At 56.9% G+C, this 20310-nt stretch overlaps 1 protein-coding gene across 2 annotated transcripts in view; it reads left to right on the top strand.

Annotated features, from left to right (window-relative positions):
* Window positions 1-2874: 2874 nt before the first annotated feature.
* LOC139245165 (uncharacterized protein C2orf81 homolog) overlaps window positions 2875-20310 on the top strand; it is a 47391-nt gene continuing 29955 nt past the window's right edge. The window contains exon 1 of one of the 2 annotated variants that reach the window (XM_070871119.1): window positions 2875-2899. The gene's annotated coding sequence lies outside the window, so the exon portion shown is untranslated. The remainder of the gene's footprint in view (window positions 2900-20310) is intronic. The other variant, XM_070871117.1, reaches the window with a different exon arrangement.

Genomic DNA, 20310 nt, shown 5'->3' on the forward strand with positions numbered 1-20310 from the left:
GGGGGGGTGAGGGAAGAGGAGGGTGAGGGGGTGAGGGAAGAGGGGGTGAGGGGGTGAGGGAAGAGGAGGGTGAGGAAGAGGAGGGTGAGGGGGTGAGGGAAGAGGAGGGTGAGGGGGGTGAGGGAAGAGGAGGGTGAGGGGGTGAGGGAAGAGGGGGGAGGGTGAGGGGGTGAGGGAAGAGGGGGGTGAGGGAAGGGGGGAGGGTGAGGGCAGGTGAGGGAAGAGGGGGGTGAGGGAAGAGGAGGGGAGGGTGAGGAAGAAGGGAAAGAGGAGGGTGAGGGGAAGAGGAGGGTGGGGAGGGTGAGGGGGAACAGGAGAGTGAGGGGAGGGTGAGGGGAAGAGGAGGGTGGGGAGTGTGAGGGGGAGGGTGAGGGGAAGGGGACAGTGAGGGGGTGAGGGGAAGGGGAGGGTGAGGGGAAGAGGAGGGTGGGGAGGGTGAGGCAAGAGGAGGGGTGGGGGGGGTGAGGGGGGGTGAGGGAAGAGGAGGGTGAGGGGGTGAAGGAAGAGGAGGGTGAGGGGGGTGAAGGAAGAGGAGGGTGAGGGTGGTGAGGGAAGAGGCGGGTGAGGGGGTGAGGGTGAGGAAGAGGGGGGTGAGGAAGAGGAGGGTGAGGGAAGAGGGGGTGAGGGAAGAGCGAAGAGGAGGGTGAGGGGGTGAGGGAAGAGGAGGGTGAGGGAAGAGGGGGGTGAGGGGGGTGAGGGAGAGGGGGGTGAGGGAAGAGGAGGGTGAGGGAAGAGGGAAGAGGAGGGTGAGGAAGAGGAGGTGAGGGGGGTGAGGGAAGAGGGGGGTGAGGGAAGAGGAGGGTGAGGGGGTCAGGAAGAGGGGGGTGAGGGAAGAGGGAGGGTGAGGGAAGAGTGAGGGTGAGGAAGAGGAGGGTGAGGGAAGAGGAGGGGAAGGGAGGGTGCGGTGAAGAGGAGGGTGAGGGGAGGGAAGGGGAGGGTGAGGGAAGGGGAGAGGAAGGAAGGGGAGGGTGGGCGGAAGGCAGGGTGCGGGGAAGAGGAGGGTAAGGGAAGGGGAGGGTGAGGGAAGAGGAGGGTGAGGGAAGAGGGAAGAGGGGGGTGAGGGAAGAGGAGGGTGAGGGGGTGAGGAAGAGGAGGGTGAGGGAGAGGAGGGTGGTGAGGGGGGTGAGGGAAGAGGAGAGTGAGGGGGTGAGGGAAGAGGAGGGTGAGGAAGAGGAGGGTGAGGGGGGTGAGGAAGAGGAGGGTGAGGGGGTGAGGGGAGAGGAGGGTGAGGGGGGTGAGGGAGAGGAGGGTGAGGGGAGAGGGAAGAGGAGGGTGAGGGGGTGAGGGAAGAGGAGGGTGAGGGGAGAGGAGAGGAGGGTGCGTGGGGTGAGGGAAGAGGAGGGTGAGGGGGGTGAGGGAAGAGGGGGGTGAGGAAGAGGGAGGGTGAAGAGGGAAGAGGGAGGGGAGAGGGAAGAGGAGGGTGCGGGGAAGAGGAGGGTGAGGGGAAGGGGAGGGTGAGGGAAGAGGAGGGTGAGGGGAAGGGAGGGTGTGGGGAAGAGGAGGGTGAGGGGAGGGAAGAGGAGGTGAGGGGAGGGGAAGAGGAGGGTGAGGGAGGGAAGAGGAGGGTGAGGGAAGAGGAGGGTGAGGGGAGGAGAAGAGGAGGGTGAGGGAAGGGAAGAGGAGGGTGAGGGAAGAGGAGGGGAAGGGAGGAAGAGGAGGGGAAGGGAGGGTGGGGGAAGAGGAGGGGAAGGAGGGTGAGGGAAGAGGAGGCGGAAGGGAGGGTGCGGGGAAGAGGAGGGTGAGGGGAGGGGAAGGGAGGGTGGAGGGAAGAGGAGGGTGCGGGGAAGAGGAGGGTGAGGGGAGGGAGGGAGGGTGAGGAGAGGAGGGGAAGGGAGGGTGCGGGGAAGAGGAGGGTGAGGGGAGAGGGAAGGGAGGGTGAGGGAAGAGGAGGGTGAGGGAAGGCGAGAGGAAGGTGAGGGGAGGGTGAGGGAAGGGAGGGTGCGGGGAAGGGAGGGTGAGGGGAGGGGAAGGGAGGTGAGGGGAAGAGGAGGGGAGGAGAGATGGGGAGAGGAGGGTGAGGTGCGGGGAAGGGAGGGTGCGGGGAAGAGGAGAGGAAGGTGAGGGGAGGGGAGGGTGGGACACGCTCTCGGCGATGAGACTCGAGGTGCTCAGCACCCTCCCGGATGCACTGCCTCCACTCAGGGCGGTCTATGGCCAGGGACTCCCAGGTGTCGGTGGGAATGTTGTCCTTTATCAGGGAGGCTTTGAGGGTGTCCCTTGTAACGTTTCCTCTGCCCACCTGGGGCTCGCTTGCCGGGTCGAGTTCCGAGTAGAGCGCTTGCTTTGGGAGTCTCTTGTCAGGGGCATGCGGACTGTGGCCTGCCCAGCGGAGCTGGTCGAGTGTGGTCAGTGCTTCGATGCTGGGGATGTTGGCCTGGTCGAGGACGCTAACCTTGGTGCGTCTGTCCTCCCAGGGATGTTACGGAGGCAACGTTGGTGATATTTCTCCAGCGACTTGAGGTGTCTACTGTACATGGTCCGTGTCTCAGATCCATACAGGAGGGCGGGTATTACTACAGCCCTGTAGACTATGAGCTTGGTGGCAGATTTGAGGGCCTGGTCTTCAAACACTCCTTTCCTCAGGTGGCCGAAGTCTGCACCGGAGACGGTGTTGGATCTCGTCGTCAATGCCTGCTCTTGCTGATAATAGGCTCCCAAGGTATGGAATGTGAGTGGACAATAAGGTGGCAGATGGACTATAGTGTGGGGAAAAGTGAGGTTATTCATTTTGGTCAGAAGAATACAAAAACAGTCATTTTTAACTGGTGAGAAAGAAAGACTTGCATTTATATAGTGCCTTTCATGACTATCGGACATCTCAAAACACTTTACAGCCAATAAAGTACTTTTTTTTTTAGGTATAGCAAGCTCCCACACACAGCAATATGATAATGACCAGGTAATGTGTTTTTGTGATGTTGATTGAGGGATAAATATTGGCCCAGGACACCAGAGATAACTACACTACTCTTCTTTGAAATAATGCCCATGGGATCTTTTACATTCGCCTGAGCGAGAGCAGATGGGATCCTCAGTTTAACGTCTCTTGCGAAAGACTTGTGGGTATGATATTATAGCTATTACTCAGACGTGGCTGAAAGAAGGGCAGGAATGGCAACTCAACATTCCTAGTTACAGGGTTTTCAGACAGGAAAGAGGGGGGGTCGCAGTACGAAATAAAGAAACAATTTCAGCTGTGAGAAGGGATGATATGTTGGAAGGATCATCAAATGAGGCCATATGGGTTGAATTGAAGAACAAAAAGGAGGCGATCACACTGCTGGGAGTGTACTATAGACCCCCAAACAGTCAGAGGGGAGATAGAAGAACAAATATGTAGGCACATTTCTGAGAAGTGCAAAAACAATAGGGCAGTGATAGTGGAGTAATATTTATTGGGATAGAATTAGTTTGTAGAAGGAAGTGATCGTGGCCCAGAAGAGGCGAGGGCCCAGGGGCAGCACGGACCAGCCCACACTGCGATGTGTGTGCGCACTAGGTCCGTGCAGCAGAGCAGGTCTCCAGTAGTCTTGTTTAACTCTTGCCACTGGACCAAGACCTCGCTCTGTCAAGCCCGTGTGGTGGCTGGTGTGCAACGGTCACCACACGTTAAAAAAATCCACACACAGGCATCTTCCACCCTTCAACATGTAGTTCAGACCTGGAATATTAGGCCCTTCATTGAAACACCTGTGAACTTTTTGACGTGGAAGCAAGTCATCCTCGATTCGAGGGACTGCCTATGATGATGATGATGATGATGACGACATGACAGACTGGTCACGAAAGTAAAAGCCCATGGGATCCAAGGCAAAGTGGCAAGTTGGATCCAAAATTGGCTCAGAGGCAGGAAGCAAAGGGTAATGGTTGCTTGGTGTTTTTGCAATGAGAATGAATGATTGATGATGAAGAAGAAAGCTGCAGACTGCAGGAAGATATCAATGAACTGGTCAGGTGGGCAGAACAGTGGCAAATGGAATTTAATCCAGAGAAGTGTGAGGGAATGCATTTGGGGAGGGATAACAAGGCAAGGGAATACACATTAAATGGTAGGACACTGAGAGTGTAGCGGAACAGAGAGACCTTGGAGTGCAGGTCCACAGATCCCTGAAGGTAGCAGGCCAGGTTGATAAGGTGGTTAAGAAGACAAACGGAATACTTGCCTTTATTAGCCGAGGCATAGAAGACAAGAGCTGGGAGGTTATGCTTAAATGTACAAAACACTAGCCACAACTAGAGTACTGCGTGCAGTTCTGGTCACCACATTACAGGAAACTCGTCACTAGAAAGGTCTTTTATAGAGAAAAGAGTTGTTTATTAAAACCTGATTAATCAAGGGAGATCCAGCCTCATCAGTACCGTTACTGAGTGCTCTCAACGGCGATCTCATGGGACAAGCTACGCAGTTACATTGTTATACAGTTGAGATACGGTCAAAATGGTGGAACTTCGTGAGGAAGTGTTCCATTGGTTATTTACTGCCAGTCCCCGCCCACCTGCTACTAATACATTGGTGAATACAGGTTACAGGCAATATCAGTGGTTACAGTCGTTTCTAATGATTCTATTGGTACATCACTGTTGCTACGGGAAAGCCCCCCCCCCGCCTATAGGTTATGTGTTACTTTTCCGTGAACGTATTCCCATACTGGTTCTCAGGCTGTGTCCTTGGCCAACCACCTGTCTGTAAGCATTTCAAAGAGGCCTTGTGTCTATTATCTCATGTGACTGTAACATAGTGGCCTCTTCTCATTATTGCTGTGAGTTGTCTACATAAATCTTGTGGGTGTCCTTATCTCCTAAGAGAATTTGTCTGACCTTAGTATTTCAGCCTAATTCAGCTATTCTACCATGAACGCATTTTCCCCGAATTACTTTGCCCCTAATTGAGGTTTTTCGCCCTTACAACCCTCCATTTGATCAGGTGCTAACCCCTAATACCCACCATAAGCTACTGATGCAGCTTGCGATACCTTACTGGTGTTTGGGTTCTTCCTTCCCCTCTGTTTATAACCTTGTCCTTCAGTAAGTTTATATTGGGGAATGCTTACTACAAACCCCATTATATTCGGTGCTCCGTGATGCATCTATTCTCAGGGACCCATGCGTGGCTATTCCTCCGAATCTGACAGGCTTGAACAGGATTTTTATCCAGTGCCATGTTTTAAAAACATTGTTGGTTATCTAGTCCGGGACCTCTTCATTCTGTAACTCTTCCAGATTATGTTCCACTGAGGCCAGCATCCATGCTCCATGCCCCGCACGCACACCGGCTGCATTTGCCTTAGCGGTTCGGTCGTTCAGGTTAATGGTCCTTGCGTGGTCTATTAAAGTGTGGGCTACTTGCAGTATTTCTCTTTCGGTCCCATCCCCTAAGTGGGCCTGTAGCTGGGTGTTATCCTCTCCTCTTTCTGACAGCCCCTTTAAGATCCGGGTTGAAGTACTGACTTGCTCATCTACGACCTGAAGGTCTACCGTGTTAACTGTCACGACCCCGGCCGCATAGCCCAGGCCGACCAGTTCTAATACGCCCCTTTTCCTCCTCGTCTTTTGGGTCACCATAAGTTTCATGGTGTTCGACTGGCCCCTCCAAAGCTCATAGTGTCAGATTCTTATATTGTGCAACTGTTGTGGGGTCGCAGAAACTGGAGATAGTTATATCCGTCAGATTTAGAAATACTGTGATCACCCGCTGCCACGCCCCGAAGTGGATTCTGTCTTTTGTTTGTTTTATTCCCAGCCCTCCTGGAGCTCCCCTGGTCGTATTTGGGCATACCAGGGGTCCCGGTGGGGGGGTGGGGGGGCTGTGGTAGTTGGTGGGGCAGTGGTGATGGGTATTCCTCGAGGAATAATCTCCCAGAACCACTCTCCACTGGTCCCATTTGTGCATTTGGAGGGCGGGCACAACTTTTGCTTGTCCTTTCCTGGCTGAGGTACTCCTGAGTATTCAATGTCCCATGGCGTGCATCTCATTTGCACCCCTTCCTTCTGGGCGTATTGTTCCCTCTCCCACCCCCAGTCTACCTGACATACCGCGGTGTCATTGACCCAAATTGTTAATTCCGTACTGCCCCATGCCCACGGGTTTTTCAAGCCCTTTGTCCATTGTTTTAAGGACAGCATTCCGATGCTGCACCTTAAGTCTATTGTTGTTTCACCCGCCACTGTTAGCTTTCCAGTCTCACACCCAATGTCACCCGAATCCATGTAATACGCGCCTTGCTGTTCCTCAGTCGCTTGTCCCCTTATTACTGCCCTGGTAGCTTCTCCCAAGCTAGTGAGGATTAAGGCACCTGTCAGTATCTTTGCAACAAGCCACATTCTTTTTCTGTTAAGAGATTACAGCCTGGCGTCCCAGGGGTTAAATTCTTATCATTTCTATTGCAACCGGATTGTTTGCACCGATTCTTCAATTGATTACACCTCCGGGTCTTTTCCAAATCCATTTTATTATAACCAGTACCCCTAATACTGCAAATATCCATCCTAATCGTCTAAAGGTTCCATCTGTTGTACCTTTATATTCTTTCAGCTGGGACCAGTGCATCCACCGGCCCTCGCCTTTCATAGACACGCAAGCTCACGTATCTCCACTAATTCATACCTTGTGGTCTGCTCCACCTGGGTACGAACCCTGGTTTCTCTGCCACCTCCAGAACCATTACCTTCGCCCCCACTTTGGGGATTATAGCCCAAGCGGTTATCTCACCGCCTTCATCCTCATCCTTCTGCCTTTCTCGGACCTCCTGTCGCATATCTTTCAACTGGTTACTCAATTCCCTCACCAAGGGCTCAAGTTTCGGCCTGAGTTGCTCCTATTTTTCTTGTAGCAACTAGTTTAGAATGGAGCATCTTAGAAATTGCAATTCTCGGCATTTAGTTTGTTCCAGTTCTAGAGGGTTAGAATAGTTTCGTTTTAGAACAGATTCTTTTCAAAAGGGGGCGTGTCCAGCCACTTACGCTTGTTTTGCAAGTTTAGGCAGCGAAAACTTACTCCAAACTAACTTAGTAAATGTAGATTTTTGTAGACTCAGAAAAACCTTGCCTCCACTTATAAATCGGGCATAGGGAACAAGAGATTGGGGGGGGAAGGGGGTTTATTAACATTAAACACTTCACTTTTACAAATAAAGAGCCATCATCAATAATAAATAATAAATAAATCAATAAATCAACCAATAAATCAATCAAAAAAATTAAAAAATAATTTAAAAAATCAATCAATAAATAAAAAATTAAGTTTCTACTCATCTACTGCAGCACCAGGAGCCCTCCAACAAACTGCTGGGACGGGGCCCCCAGGAGAGGCCGGGTGGGTGGGCCCCGCTGACGAGGACACCACTTTGGGCAGGGCCCGCTCCCAGGAGAGGCCGGGCGGGCCTCGCTGACGAGGACACCACTTTGGGCAGGGCCCTGCCCCCAGGAGAGGCCGGGCGGGCGGGCCTCGCTGACGAGGACACCACTTTGGGCAGGGCCCTGCCCCCAGGAGAGGCCGGGCGGGCGGGCCTCGCTGACGAGGACACCACTTTGGGCAGGGCCCTGCCCCCAGGAGATGCCGGGCGGGCGGGCCTCGCTGACGAGGACACCACTTTGGGCAGGGCCCACTCCCAGGAGAGGCCGGGTGGGTAGGCCGCGCTGACAAGGACACCACTTCGGGCAGGGCCTGCCCCCAGCGAGATGCTGGGCGAACCCTGCCGCCGAGGAGTTCGGGCGGGGCCTGCCCCCAGGAGATGCTGTGGAAGAGGTAAAGTACTGTCAGGCTACTCGGCCCGGGATAGGGGCGACATCCCTTCGGCCAGCGATAGGGTCGTTGCCCAGAGCCAGGACGCGCTGGGAGGTCCAGGAGCTACTGCACACGTGCACAGCTGCGGGCACTGTTTCTGGCGCAGGGCGGTAACTCCTGCTGCACCGCGCCAAGCTGGAAACGGGCCGACAGATAGCGGAGAATCGCAAGGTCAGTATTTGGTCTTTTTTCAGTTCTACAAATTAGGCGGGCCTCTCCGATGTGCGCCGTTCTAGCAGAGGTTTGAAACTTGAGCCCCATACTTTCTGATTCTGTCTGGTCGGGGCCTAAGTCGGCTCCTCCTGTCACTATTGCTTCTGGTAACCTCATTGCCTTGCTCAAGGCGGTTTTAAGGGTCCAATTCATTCTCTCTACCATCCCTGAACTCTCGAGGTGATATGGGATGTGAAACTTCTGCTTAATACCCATGAAATGAGTCCCTTGATCTGAGTCAGCGGGGAATTACCTCCTGTGCTGAGATCTGTGCGACAGTGGTGGCTGTGCGATTCCGAGTTGCGAAAGCTTCCACCCGCTGAGTGAACAAACCTTTAATTACCAAACAGGATTTTTGGCCTCGATAATTTGGCAATGTCCCCATGAAATCTATCTCTCTTTTCCCAAGGCCCCTGGGGCCGTGGTTGGTGGGCCTGACCTGGGTTGTACTGTGCGCATATGATACATAGCTGACAATACTTGGCAATGTCACGCCCCATACCTGGCCACCACCAGTCTCGAGAGGTGCTGTTTATCATGGCCCCACGCCCGGCAAGGTTGATGCTGTGATGCAGGTCCATGAGCATTTTCCTGATACAGGACGGGGCCAGCACCTTTCCGTCTTTCCTCCATACTGAGTCTGTATCTAGTATTCCTCCCTTCCTTTTCCATTCTTTCTCTTCCCTGTCCCTTGCATCTGTCTGTAACGTTACTGTGTTTATGTCTTCCTGTGTAGTAAAGCTGTGAGCTGGTTCTACTTCTACTTCAGCAGACGTAGCCACCTCTCGGCCATCATTGTCAACAGCTTCATTTCCCCACTGAACCTGGTTTACCACTTGCTGGTGTGCCCTTACATTGATGGCCTTACCTCCTGAGGTGACAAATCCTCATCTACCCCAGGCAACCATGTAGTTATGTACCACCCCAAAGGCATATCTACTGTCTGTATATATGTTTACTGTCTTTCCTTCAGCCAATAACAGGGCTTCGGTTAATGCAGTTAATTCAGCCACCTGAGCTGGGAAACCTCCATCTAGTGCTCCTTGCTTTACTATCTCTAGGCACTGATCCACTGCTGCCCATCCCATATGGGGATGGGCATCTATATACCATCGAGACCCATCTACCTAGAGTGTAAGGTTCGTGTCCTCGAGGTCTACTTCACTCTGATTCCCTGGAGAGTCTTCCCACTCGAGTGCGTCACACTCGTGGGGCTCCCCCCCTCCCCAGACAGAATTCCCCTGTGGGGTTTTCCCCAGTGTCCCTAACTATTGTCACTGACTCATCATATGGTAAGAGGACTGCCTCCCATTTTGCCTGGCGGACTTTGGAGACAGCCCAGACTTCCCTGTATTGAGCATTTCCACCAGTGTGTGTTTTGTGTGCAGCATTATTTCTCCTGTCATTATAACAGACTGGCTAATTTTGACTGCCCAAGTGGCCCAATCCAGTGCGGCCACACATCTGGACACACCGGCAGCCACTGGTGACTGCTGTGTCGAGTAGTAAGCTACGGGTCTCATCCTATCCCCATGTATGTGTGTCACCATGGCTCCATCGAAGCCTCCCTGGTTCTCACAATGTACATGCAACGGGCGATCCATGTTCGGGAGTCCCAGCCCTGGAGCTGACATTAGGGCTTCCTTCAGATTACTGTATGCTGCTTCTTGTTCAGGGCCCCACTCTATAGTTTCTAAGGCCCCAAGTTTCCACATGATTTGCTCCTGATTTTTAGCAGCAACTGGTGCAGAACGGAGTATCTTAGAAATCGGAATTCTCATCATTTAGTTTGCTCCAGTTCTAGTCAGTTAGAACAGTTTCACTTTGGAACAGAATTTTTTTTTCAAAAGGGGGCGTGTCCGGCCACTTACGCCTGTTTTCAAAGTTTCGTCAGTGAAAACTTACTCCAAACTAACTTAGAATGGAGTAAGTGAAGATTTTTGTACGCTCGAAAAAACCTTGTCTACACTTTAGAAAATCAGGCGTAGGTTACAAATCAGGCGTAGGGAATGGGGGGGGTGTTTAAAGGGAAGTTTTACAAATAAAGAGCCATCATCAATAATAAATGATAAATACATCAATAACTCAACCAATAAATCAATCAAAAAAAATTAATAAGAAATAATTTTTTTTTAAATCAATAAATAAAACATTTTCTACTTACCAACTGCAGCACCGGGAGCCCTCCAACAGCGTGCTGGGATCCCCCCCTCAGTGTGTCTCTGTCAGTGTCTCTATCTCTCTGTCTGTGTGTCTCTCACTCTCTGTCTGTCAGTGTCTGTGTTTCTGACAGCGAGGGAGGGATGGGGGAGAAGGGGATAAAGGGGGGAAGGAGATTGGGGGGGGGGAAAGAGATTGTGGGGGGGGAAAGGAGATTGGGGGGTGGGGTGGAAAGAGAATGGGGAGGGAGACTGAACGGGCCGGGCCTGTCCCCAGCACCAGATTTACAGGTAGGTGGCGTTGGGTTGGGTCGGGGGGGTGGTGGGAGGGAGATCGGTTCGGGTCAGGGAGAGGGAGGTCAGGTCGGATCCAGTCCCGGGGCGGGGGGGAGCGGGAGTCGGATCGGGTCCGGGGGGAGCGGGAGTCGGTGTCGGATCCAGTCCCGGGGCGGGGGGAGCGGGAGTCGGATCGGGTCCGGGGCGGGGGGAGCGGGAGTCGGGTCGGGTCCTGTCCGGGGCGGGGGGAGCGGGAGTCGGTGTCGGGTCCGGGGCGGGGGGAGCGGGAGTCGGGTCGGGTCCTGTCCGGGGCGGGGGGAGCGGGAGTCGGGTCGGGTCCGGGGCGGGGGGAGCGGGAGTCGGGTCGGGTCCTGTCCGGGGCGGGGGGAGCGGGAGTCGGGTCGGGTCCTGTCCGGGGCGGGGGGAGCGGGAGTCGGTGTCGGGTCCGGGGCGGGGGGAGCGGGAGTCGGTGTCGGGTCCGGGGCGGGGGGAGCGGGAGTCGGGTCGGGTCCGGGGCGGGGGGAGCGGGAGTCGGGTCGGGTCCTGTCCGGGGCGGGGGGAGCGGGAGTCGGTGTCGGGTCCGGGGCGGGGGGAGCGGGAGTCGGGTCGGGTCCTGTCCGGGGCGGGGGGAGCGGGAGTCGGTGTCGGGTCCGGGGCGGGGGGAGCGGGAGTCGGGTCGGGTCCGGGGCGGGGCGAGCGGGAGTCGGGTCGGGTCCTGTCCGGGGCGGGGGGAGCGGGAGTCGGTGTCGGGTCCTGTCCGGGGCGGGGGGAGCGGGAGTCGGGTCGGGTCCTGTCCGGGGCGGGGGGAGCGGGAGTCGGGTCGGGTCCTGTCCGGGGCGGGGGGAGCGGGAGTCGGTGTCGGGTCCGGGGCGGGGGGAGCGGGAGTCGGTGTCGGGTCCGGGGCGGGGGGAGCGGGAGTCGGTGTCGGGTCCGGGGCGGGGGGAGCGGGAGTCGGTGTCGGGTCCGGGGCGGGGGGAGCGGGAGTCGGGTCGGGTTCGGGGCGGGGGGAGCGGGAGTCGGTGTCGGGTCCGGGGCGGGGGGAGCGGGAGTCGGTGTCGGGTCCGGGGCGGGGGGAGCGGGAGTCGGTGTCGGGTCCTGTCCGGGGCGGGGGGAGCGGGAGTCGGGTCGGGTCCTGTCCGGGGCGGGGGGAGCGGGAGTCGGGTCCTGTCCGGGGCGGGGGGAGCGGGAGTCGGTGTCGGGTCCTGTCCGGGGCGGGGGGAGCGGGAGTCGGGTCGGGTCCGGGGCGGGGGGAGCGGGAGTCGGTGTCGGGTCCGGGGCGGGGGGAGCGGGAGTCGGTGTCGGGTCCTGTCCGGGGCGGGGGGAGCGGGAGTCGGGTCGGGTCCTGTCCGGGGCGGGGGGAGCGGGAGTCGGTGTCGGGTCCTGTCCGGGGCGGGGGGAGCGGGAGTCGGTGTCGGGTCCGGGGCGGGGGGAGCGGGAGTCGGGTCGGGTCCTGTCCGGGGCGGGGGGAGCGGGAGTCGGGTCGGGTCCTGTCCGGGGCGGGGGGAGCGGGAGTCGGTGTCGGGTCCGGAGCGGGGGGAGCGGGAGTCGGGTCGGGTCCTGTCCGGGGCGGGGGGAGCGGGAGTCGGTGTCGGGTCCGGGGCGGGGGGGAGTGGGAGTCGGTGTCGGGTCTGGGGCGGGGGGAGCGGGAGTCGGGTCGGGTCCGGGGCGGGGGGAGCAGGAGTCGGTGTCGGGTCCTGTCCGGGGCGGGGGGAGCGGGAGTCGGTGTCAGGTCCGGGGCGGGGGGAGCGGGAGTCGGTGTCGGGTCCGGGGCGGGGGGAGCGGGAGTCGGGTCGGGTCCTGTCCGGGGCGGGGGGAGCGGGAGTCGGTGTCGGGTCCGGGGCGGGGGGAGCGGGAGTCGGTGTCGGGTCCGGGGCGGGGGGAGCGGGAGTCGGGTCGGGTCCTGTCCGGGGCGGGGGGAGCGGGAGTCGGTGTCGGGTCCTGTCCGGGGCGGGGGGAGCGGGAGTCGGTGTCGGGTCCGGGGCGGGGGGAGCGGGAGTCGGGTCGGGTCCGGGGCGGGGGGAGCGGGAGTCGGTGTCGGGTCCGGGGCGGGGGGCGCGGGAGTCGGTGTCGGGTCCTGTCCGGGGCGGGGGGAGCGGGAGTCGGTGTCGGGTACGGGGCGGGGGGAGCGGGAGTCGGGTCGGGTCCTGTCCGGGGCGGGGGGAGCGGGAGTCGGGTCGGGTCCGGGGCGGGGGGAGCGGGAGTCGGTGTCGGGTCCTGTCCGGGGCGGGGGGAGCGGGGGTCGGGTCCGGGGCGGGGGGAGCGGGAGTCGGTGTCGGGTCCTGTCCGGGGCGGGGGGAGCGGGAGTCGGTGTCGGGTCCGGGGCGGGGGGAGCGGGAGTCGGGTCGGGTCCGGGGCGGGGGGAGCGGGAGTCGGGTCGGGTCCGGGGCGGGGGGAGCGGGAGTCGGTGTCGGGTCCTGTCCGGGGCGGGGGGAGCGGGAGTCGGTGTCGGGTCCGAGGCGGGGGGAGCGGGGGTCGGGTCCGGGGCGGGGGGAGCGGGAGCGGGAGTCGGTGTCGGGTCCTGTCCGGGGCGGGGGGAGCGGGAGTCGGTGTCGGGTCCGGGGCGGGGGGAGCGGGAGTCGGGTCGGGTCCGGGGCGGGGGGAGCGGGAGTCGGGTCGGGTCCTGTCCGGGGCGGGGGGAGCGGGAGTCGGTGTCGGGTCCGGGGCGGGGGGAGCGGGAGTCGGTGTCGGGTCCTGTCCGGGGCGGGGGGAGCGGGAGTCGGTGTCGGGTCCGGGGCGGGGGGAGCGGGAGTCGGGTCGGGTCCGGGGCGGGGGGAGCGGGAGTCGGGTCGGGTCCGGGGCGGGGGGAGCGGGAGTCGGTGTCGGGTCCTGTCCGGGGCGGGGGGAGCGGGAGTCGGTGTCGGGTCCGGGGCGGGGGGGAGCGGGAGTCGGGGGCGGGGGGAGCGGGAGTCGGTGTCGGGTCCTGTCCGGGGCGGGGGGAGCGGGAGTCGGTGTCGGGTCCGGGGCGGGGGGGAGCGGGAGTCGGGGGCGGGGGGAGCGGGAGTCGGTGTCGGGAGTCGGTGTCGGGTCCTGTCCGGGGCGGGGGGAGCGGGAGTCGGTGTCGGGTCCGGGGCGGGGGGGAGCGGGAGTCGGGGGCGGGGGGAGCGGGAGTCGGTGTCGGGTCCTGTCCGGGGCGGGGGGAGCGGGAGTCGGTGTCGGGTCCGGGGCGGGGGGGAGCGGGAGTCGGGGGCGGGGGGAGCGGGAGTCGGTGTCGGGTCCGGGGCGGGGGGAGCGGGAGTCGGGTCGGGTCCTGTCCGGGGCGGGGGGAGCGGGAGTCGGTGTCGGGTCCGGGGCGGGGGGAGCGGGAGTCGGTGTCGGGTCCGGGGCGGGGGCAGCGGGAGTCGGGTCGGCTCCTGTCCGGGGCGGGGGGAGCGGGAGTCGGGTCGGGTCCTGTCCGGGGCGGGAAGCAGGAGTCGAGTCAGGTCGGGAGGAAGCAGGAGCTGGCCATGGGAGGAGCCTCATTCACGCAGCCCCAGTGAGTCCATTGGGCCAGGGCTAGGGGCTGCGTGCTTCGGGCCCCTCCCACACAGTTTCGGGCGCCTGGAGCTACTGCACTTGCGTGCCCACTGTAGCGCGCATGTGCAGAGGTCCCAGCACTGTTTTCAGCGCAGAGACCTGGCTCCGCCCCCCCACAGCTCGTGCAGCGCTGCACCGAGGGCCAGAGGACCTGCAGGGAGCCGGAGAATACGGAGGTTTTTTTTAGGCGCACTTTGTGGCGCGAAAAACGGGCGTCCAGGTCGGGACTGCACCGTTCTAGGAGCGGCTCGAAACTTGGGCCCGAAGGATGGTGATCCCCTTTTCACTAGTCGCTGTATTGGTTCTGCAATTGCCGCGGTTAGCTACAAAATTCCTGCAATAGTTAAAGAGCCTCAGTACCTTACGCACCCCTTGGACTGTTTTTGGTCAGGGTATAATCGTACTGGCCTCCTTCCTGTCATTGGACATGGTCCTAGTTCCTTGGGATATTTCGTGTCCCAGGTACTGTACCACGGCTTGTCCGATTTGTGCCTTTTTGGGATTTACTTTAAATCCTGCTTTCCGTTATCTCACTTGTCTTTTCCATAATGAGACCAGAGTCTAGCACGTAGGCTTTGAAAGCTGCTTCCGTTATCTCAAATGTTCCAGTTTCAAGGTCATTACATCTCACTTTCTGTGGTTCTTCAACCACCGTATCTGAAGTCACAAGTTCAACTGATACTGTCCTTTGTTCGAAACTACTAAAGCCTGCAGTTTTTAACATTTTAATTTTTCCAAAGTCCCTTTTAACACTTTTGCAGATAGCTCCCCACTTGCCCAGGAGTTTGACCTGATCCCTGAAGGTATTTCTACATTGGTCCAAACCTTTTAGTTTTACTCCTTTTTTTTTTAAAGATCAGATTTAACTTTTTATTTTAAATCTATCTCATTTTGTTGTACCTTTTCTTAACCAGTGGTACTTGAAACCTTCACAACAAAATGAACTCTTCACTGTTCCCATCCTAATCTCTGCTCCCCTTTTTTTTAAATATCGGACTTTCTCATTTCTGCTTATAGTGATTCACAGATCACAGAATGCAAAGTACTTGTTTTATAATTATGTGTCTAACTTCTATTTTAGAAGCTGAACATCAAAAACTCTGATCTTTTGCTCTGTAACTTCAATTTTGTGATACAGTATCTTATAAATTACATATTTTTAAGCTTCAGCTTCTGATACAGTGGGCCCAAGTTTGCCCCCAGGGTTAGAACGGCACACCACCATGTGGTGCACAGAAAGGTGTCTCTTATTTACCTTGGTATTCTCCCCGCAGTCCGATTCGATCCAGGCCCTTGGTGCAGTGCAGCAGAACGTGTGTGGGGAGCGGAGCCAGGTCCGGCCAGTGCCAGGACCTCTGCACGTGTGCCGTAGCTCCTCACCCCCCCGAGGCTGTGTGGGAAGGGGCCCGAAGCACGTTGCCCTAGCCCTGGCCGAATGGGCTCACCGGGCCATGACGATCGTGACTCGGGCTTCCCCCCCGTTCAGCCCCCCCCCCTCCCCCCCCCCCCCCCGTTCAGCTCCCCCCCCCCTCCCCACGTTCAGCTCCCCTCCCCCCCGTTCAGCTCCCCTACCCCCCTCCCACGTTCAGCTCCCCTCCCCCCCCCCCCGTTCAGCTCCCCCCCCCTCCCCACGTTCAGCTCCCCTCCCCCCCGTTCAGCTCCCCCTACCCCCCTCCCACGTTCAGCTCCCCTCCCCCCCCCCCCCCCCGTTCAGCTCCCCCCCCTCTCCCCACGTTCAGCTCCCCCCCCCCCCCCACGTTCAGCTCCCCCCCCCTCCCCACGTTCAGCTCCCCCCCCCTCCCCACGTTCAGCTCCCCCCCCCCTCCCCACGTTCAGCTCCCCCCCCCCTCCCCCACGTTCAGCTCCCCTCCCCCCCACGTTCAGCTCCCCCCCCCCCCCCCACGTTCAGCTCCCCCCCCCTCCCCCACGTTCAGCTCCCCCCCCCCCTCCCCACGTTCAGCTCCCCCCCCCCTCCCCACGTTCAGCTCCCCCCCCTCCCCCACGTTCAGCTCCCCCCCCCCCCCACGTTCAGCTCCCCCCCCTCCCCCACGTTCAGCTCCCCCCCCTCCCCCACGTTCAGCTCCCCCCCCCCTCCCCACGTTCAGCTCCCCCCCCTCCCCCACGTTCAGCTCCCCCCCCCCACGTTCAGCTCCCCCCCCCCCCCACGTTCAGCTCCCCCCCCCTCCCCCACGTTCAGCTCCCCCCCCCCCTCCCCACGTTCAGCTCCCCCCACCCTCCCCCACGTTCAGCTCCCCCCCCTCCCCACGTTCAGCTCCCCCCCCCTCCCCCACGTTCAGCTCCCCCCCCCTCCCCCACGTTCAGCTCCCCCCCCCCCCCCCACGTTCAGCTCCCCCCCCCCCCCCCACGTTCAGCTCCCCCCCCCCTCCCCACGTTCAGCTCCCCCCCCCCCCTCCCCACGTTCAGCTCCCCCCCCCCCCCCACGTTCAGCTCCCCCCCCCCCTCCCCACGTTCAGCTCCCCCCCCTCCCATTCAGCTCCCCCCCACCCCCTCCCCACGTTCAGCTCCTCCCCCCTTCCCACGTTCAGCTCCCCCCCCCTTCCCACGTTCACCTCCCCCTCCCCACGTTCAGCTCCTCCCCCCCTTCCCACGTTCACCTCCCCCTCCCCACGTTCAGCTCCCCCTCCCCCCCCCCCCTCCCCACGTTCAGCTCCCCCTCCCCCCCCCTCCCCACGTTCAGCTCCCCCTCCCCCCCCCCTCCCCACGTTCAGCTCCCCCCCCACCCCCTCCCCACGTTCAGCTCCCCCCCCCCTCCCCACGTTCAGCTCCCCCCCTCCCATTCAGCTCCCTCCCTCTCTTCTTCCTCCCTCCCCCTCCTCCACCCCCTCCCCCCTCTCTCCCCCCTCGCTGTCAGAAACAGAGAGACACTGACAGATACAAAGAGAGACACACTGTGGGGGGGGGGCTCCCAGCAGGCTGTTGGGGGGCTCCCGGTGCTGCAGTTGGTGAGGAGAAACTTAATTTTTTTATTTATTGATTTTTTTTTTAATTAATGTTTTTAGATTGATTTATTGGTTGATTTATTGATTCATTGCTCATTTGTTATTGATGATGGCTCTTTATTTGTAAAAGTGAAGTGTTTAATGTTTGTGACCCCCCTTCCCCCCCTCCCCAATCTCTCGTTCCCTATGCATGATTTATAAGTGTAGGCAAGGTTTTTCTGAGCGTACAAAAATCTATACTTACTCCATTGTAAGTTAGTTAAAAGCTCTTCTAAAATGAAACTGACTAGAACTGGAGCAAATTAAATGCCGAGAATTGCAATTTCTAAGATGCTCCATTCTAAACTAGTTGCTCCAAAAAAAATAGGAACAGCTCAGGCCGAAAGCTGAGCCACTGAATGTCCATGTTTTACACAAAGGAAAATGGGGGCGTACTTCCCCAGCCCACAGCCTCGAGAGAAGCACACAGGCTTTTTAAAAAGGCATTACAACTTCCTTTCTCCGTTCTTTATCTCATTCCTAGACTAAATTTATTGTCTTACAACCCAATGTAATCAATGATTCCGTGTTTTCTTTTGACAAGTAAATGACCGTGTCGAAAATTTTTTTTCAACCAACGGGACCATACATTTTTTATCTTTTGCTCAACAAACCTATCCTTTGTGCATTTCCTAGCTCCGTAACTTATCATCCGAATAAATCCACACCTTAAAATGTAATTCAATTCTAGGTTCACACTTTCTTAAAACTTCCCACATACAGGACAACACTACAAAGGGTTAAAAAAAAATCTTTCACTCTGTCTGAAAAAGTGGGTGGAGCTAAAACAAACAGACAGCTCCACCATTTTTTAAACAGGCTTTCAGACACATGAAAAATTCATTAAGTCCCACCTCAAATATTCCGCAGTCAAAAATCACACAAGCACTCTCATTCAAAGATAGACATTCACAAAAGTCTCTCTTCATTCAACAAAGCTTATTGTTTGGTCGGCTCTATTTTTGGATCCATACTTCACTTAAGATAGTCACTATCAGGTTTTTAATGGTCGTCTGAAAAATATCTACTAATCTAGTATATCTTTACACACCATACTCAATTTGGTACATCTACCCTTATCTTGGTTTCACTGTATTCTCGGATACTGACCGTCTTCCCACTTATATCACCTAACCCCGGTATCTACGGTCTCTCCAACTTTATATTGATTTTAAAATGTATTCTAGATACCAACTGTCCCTCTAATCAGTTTCCCCGACCCCTCGAGCCTGCAGTCCCATCGATACCCTTATCGATTTATCTCTATTCTAGATACTGATGGTGCCTCTACCCGGTTCCTCTTCAACTCACAGGCCACATCAACATCGATGCCTTCTGATAGTGTCAATCATGACTTCCCAATTCCCCCAAGTCTTTTACACCATAACAGACAGATTCTGGTACCCCAGGCAACAGACACGTCTCGTAACGTCTCACATCGGATTATGAGTGGTAGTTAAATATACTCACTTATGATGGATTCGCATACACTCGTCTGTAGGCTGCCCGTTGTATCCTGCCAACTACGCCAAATGTTGTGGAGTATTAAAAATATAACACTCGACACGAGAAAGGTCTTTTATAGAGAAAAGAGTTGTTTATTAAAACCTGATTAATCAAGGGCCTCATCAGTATCGTTACTGAGTGCTCTCAACGGTGATCTCATGGGACAAGCTACGCAGTTACATTTTTATACAGTTGAGATACGGTCAAAATGGTGGAACTACGTGAGGAAGTGTTCCATTGGTTATTTACTGCCAGTCCCCGCCCACCTGCTACTAATACATTGGTGAATACAGGTTACAGGCAATATCAGTGGTTACAGTCGTCTCCAATGATTCTATTAGAAACATAGAAAATAGGTGCAGGAGTAGACCATTCGGCCCTTCGAACCTGCACCACCATTCAATAAGATCATGGCTGATCATTCCCTCAGTACCCCTTTCCTGCTTTCTCTCCATACCCCTTGATCTTTTTAGCAGTCAGGGCCATATCTAATTCCCTCTTGAATATATCCAATGAACTGGCATCAACAACTCTCTGTGGCAGGGAATTCCACAGCTGAACAACTCTCTGAGTGAAGAAGTTTCTCCTCATTTCAGTCCTAAATGGCCTACCCCTTATCCTAAGACTATGTCCCCTGGTTCTTCCCGCATTTAACCTGTCCAGTCCCGTCAGAATCTTATATGTTTCTATAAGATCCCCTCTCATCCTTCTAAACTCCAGTGAATAAAGGCCCAGTTGATCCAGTCTCTCCTCATATGACAGTCCAGCCTTCCCTGGAATCAGTCTGGTGAACCTTCGCTGCACTCCCTCAATAGCAAGAACGTCCTTCCTCAGATTAGGAGACCAAAACTGAACACAATATTTCAGGTGAGGCCTCACCAAGGCCCTGCACAACTGCAGTAAGACCTCCCTGCTCCTGTATTCAAATCCCCTAGCTATTAAGGCCAACATACCATTTGCCTTCTTCACCGCCTGCTGTACCTGCATGCCCACTTTCAATGACTGATGTACCATGACCCCCAGGTCTCGCTGCAACTCCCCTTTTCCTAATCTGCCCACATTCAGATAATATTCTGCCTTCGTGTTTTTGCCCCCAAAGTGGATAACCTCACATTTATCCACATTATACTCCATCTGCCCACTCGCCTAACCTGTCCAAGTCACCCTGCAGCCTCTTAGCGTCCTTCTCACAGCTCACACTGCCACCCAGTTTAGTGTCATCTGCAAACATGGAGATATTACACTCAATTCCATCATCTAAATCATTAATGTATATTGTAAAGAGCTGGGGTCCCAGCACTGAGCCCTGCGGCACTCCACTAGTCACTGCCTGCCATTCTGAAAAGGACCCGTTTATCCCGACTCTCTGCTTCCTGTCTGCCAACCAGTTCTCTATCCACGTCAGTACATTACCCCCAATACCATTTGCTTTGATTTTGCACACCGATCTCTTGTGTGGGACCTTGCCAAAAGCCTTTTGAAAGTCCAAATACACCACATCCACTGGTTCTCCCATATCCACTCTACTAGTTACATCCTCAAAAAATTCCAGAAGATTTGTCAAGCATGATTTCCCTTTCATAAATCCATGCTGACTTGGATCAATCCTGTCACTGCTTTCCAAATGCGCTGCTATTTCATCCTTAATGATTGATTCCAACATTTTCCCCACTACTGATATCAGGCGAACTGGTCTATAATTACCCGTTTTCTCTCTCCCACCTTTTTTAAAAAGTGGTGTTACATTAGCAACCCTCCAGTCCATAGGAACTGATCCAGAGTCGATAGACTGCTGGAAAATTATCACCAATGCATCCACTATTTCTAGGGCCACTTCCTTAAGTACTCTGGGATGCAGACT

This window comes from Pristiophorus japonicus, unplaced genomic scaffold (genome assembly GCF_044704955.1).
Source record: "Pristiophorus japonicus isolate sPriJap1 unplaced genomic scaffold, sPriJap1.hap1 HAP1_SCAFFOLD_213, whole genome shotgun sequence".
Taxonomy (NCBI): Eukaryota; Metazoa; Chordata; class Chondrichthyes; family Pristiophoridae; genus Pristiophorus; species Pristiophorus japonicus.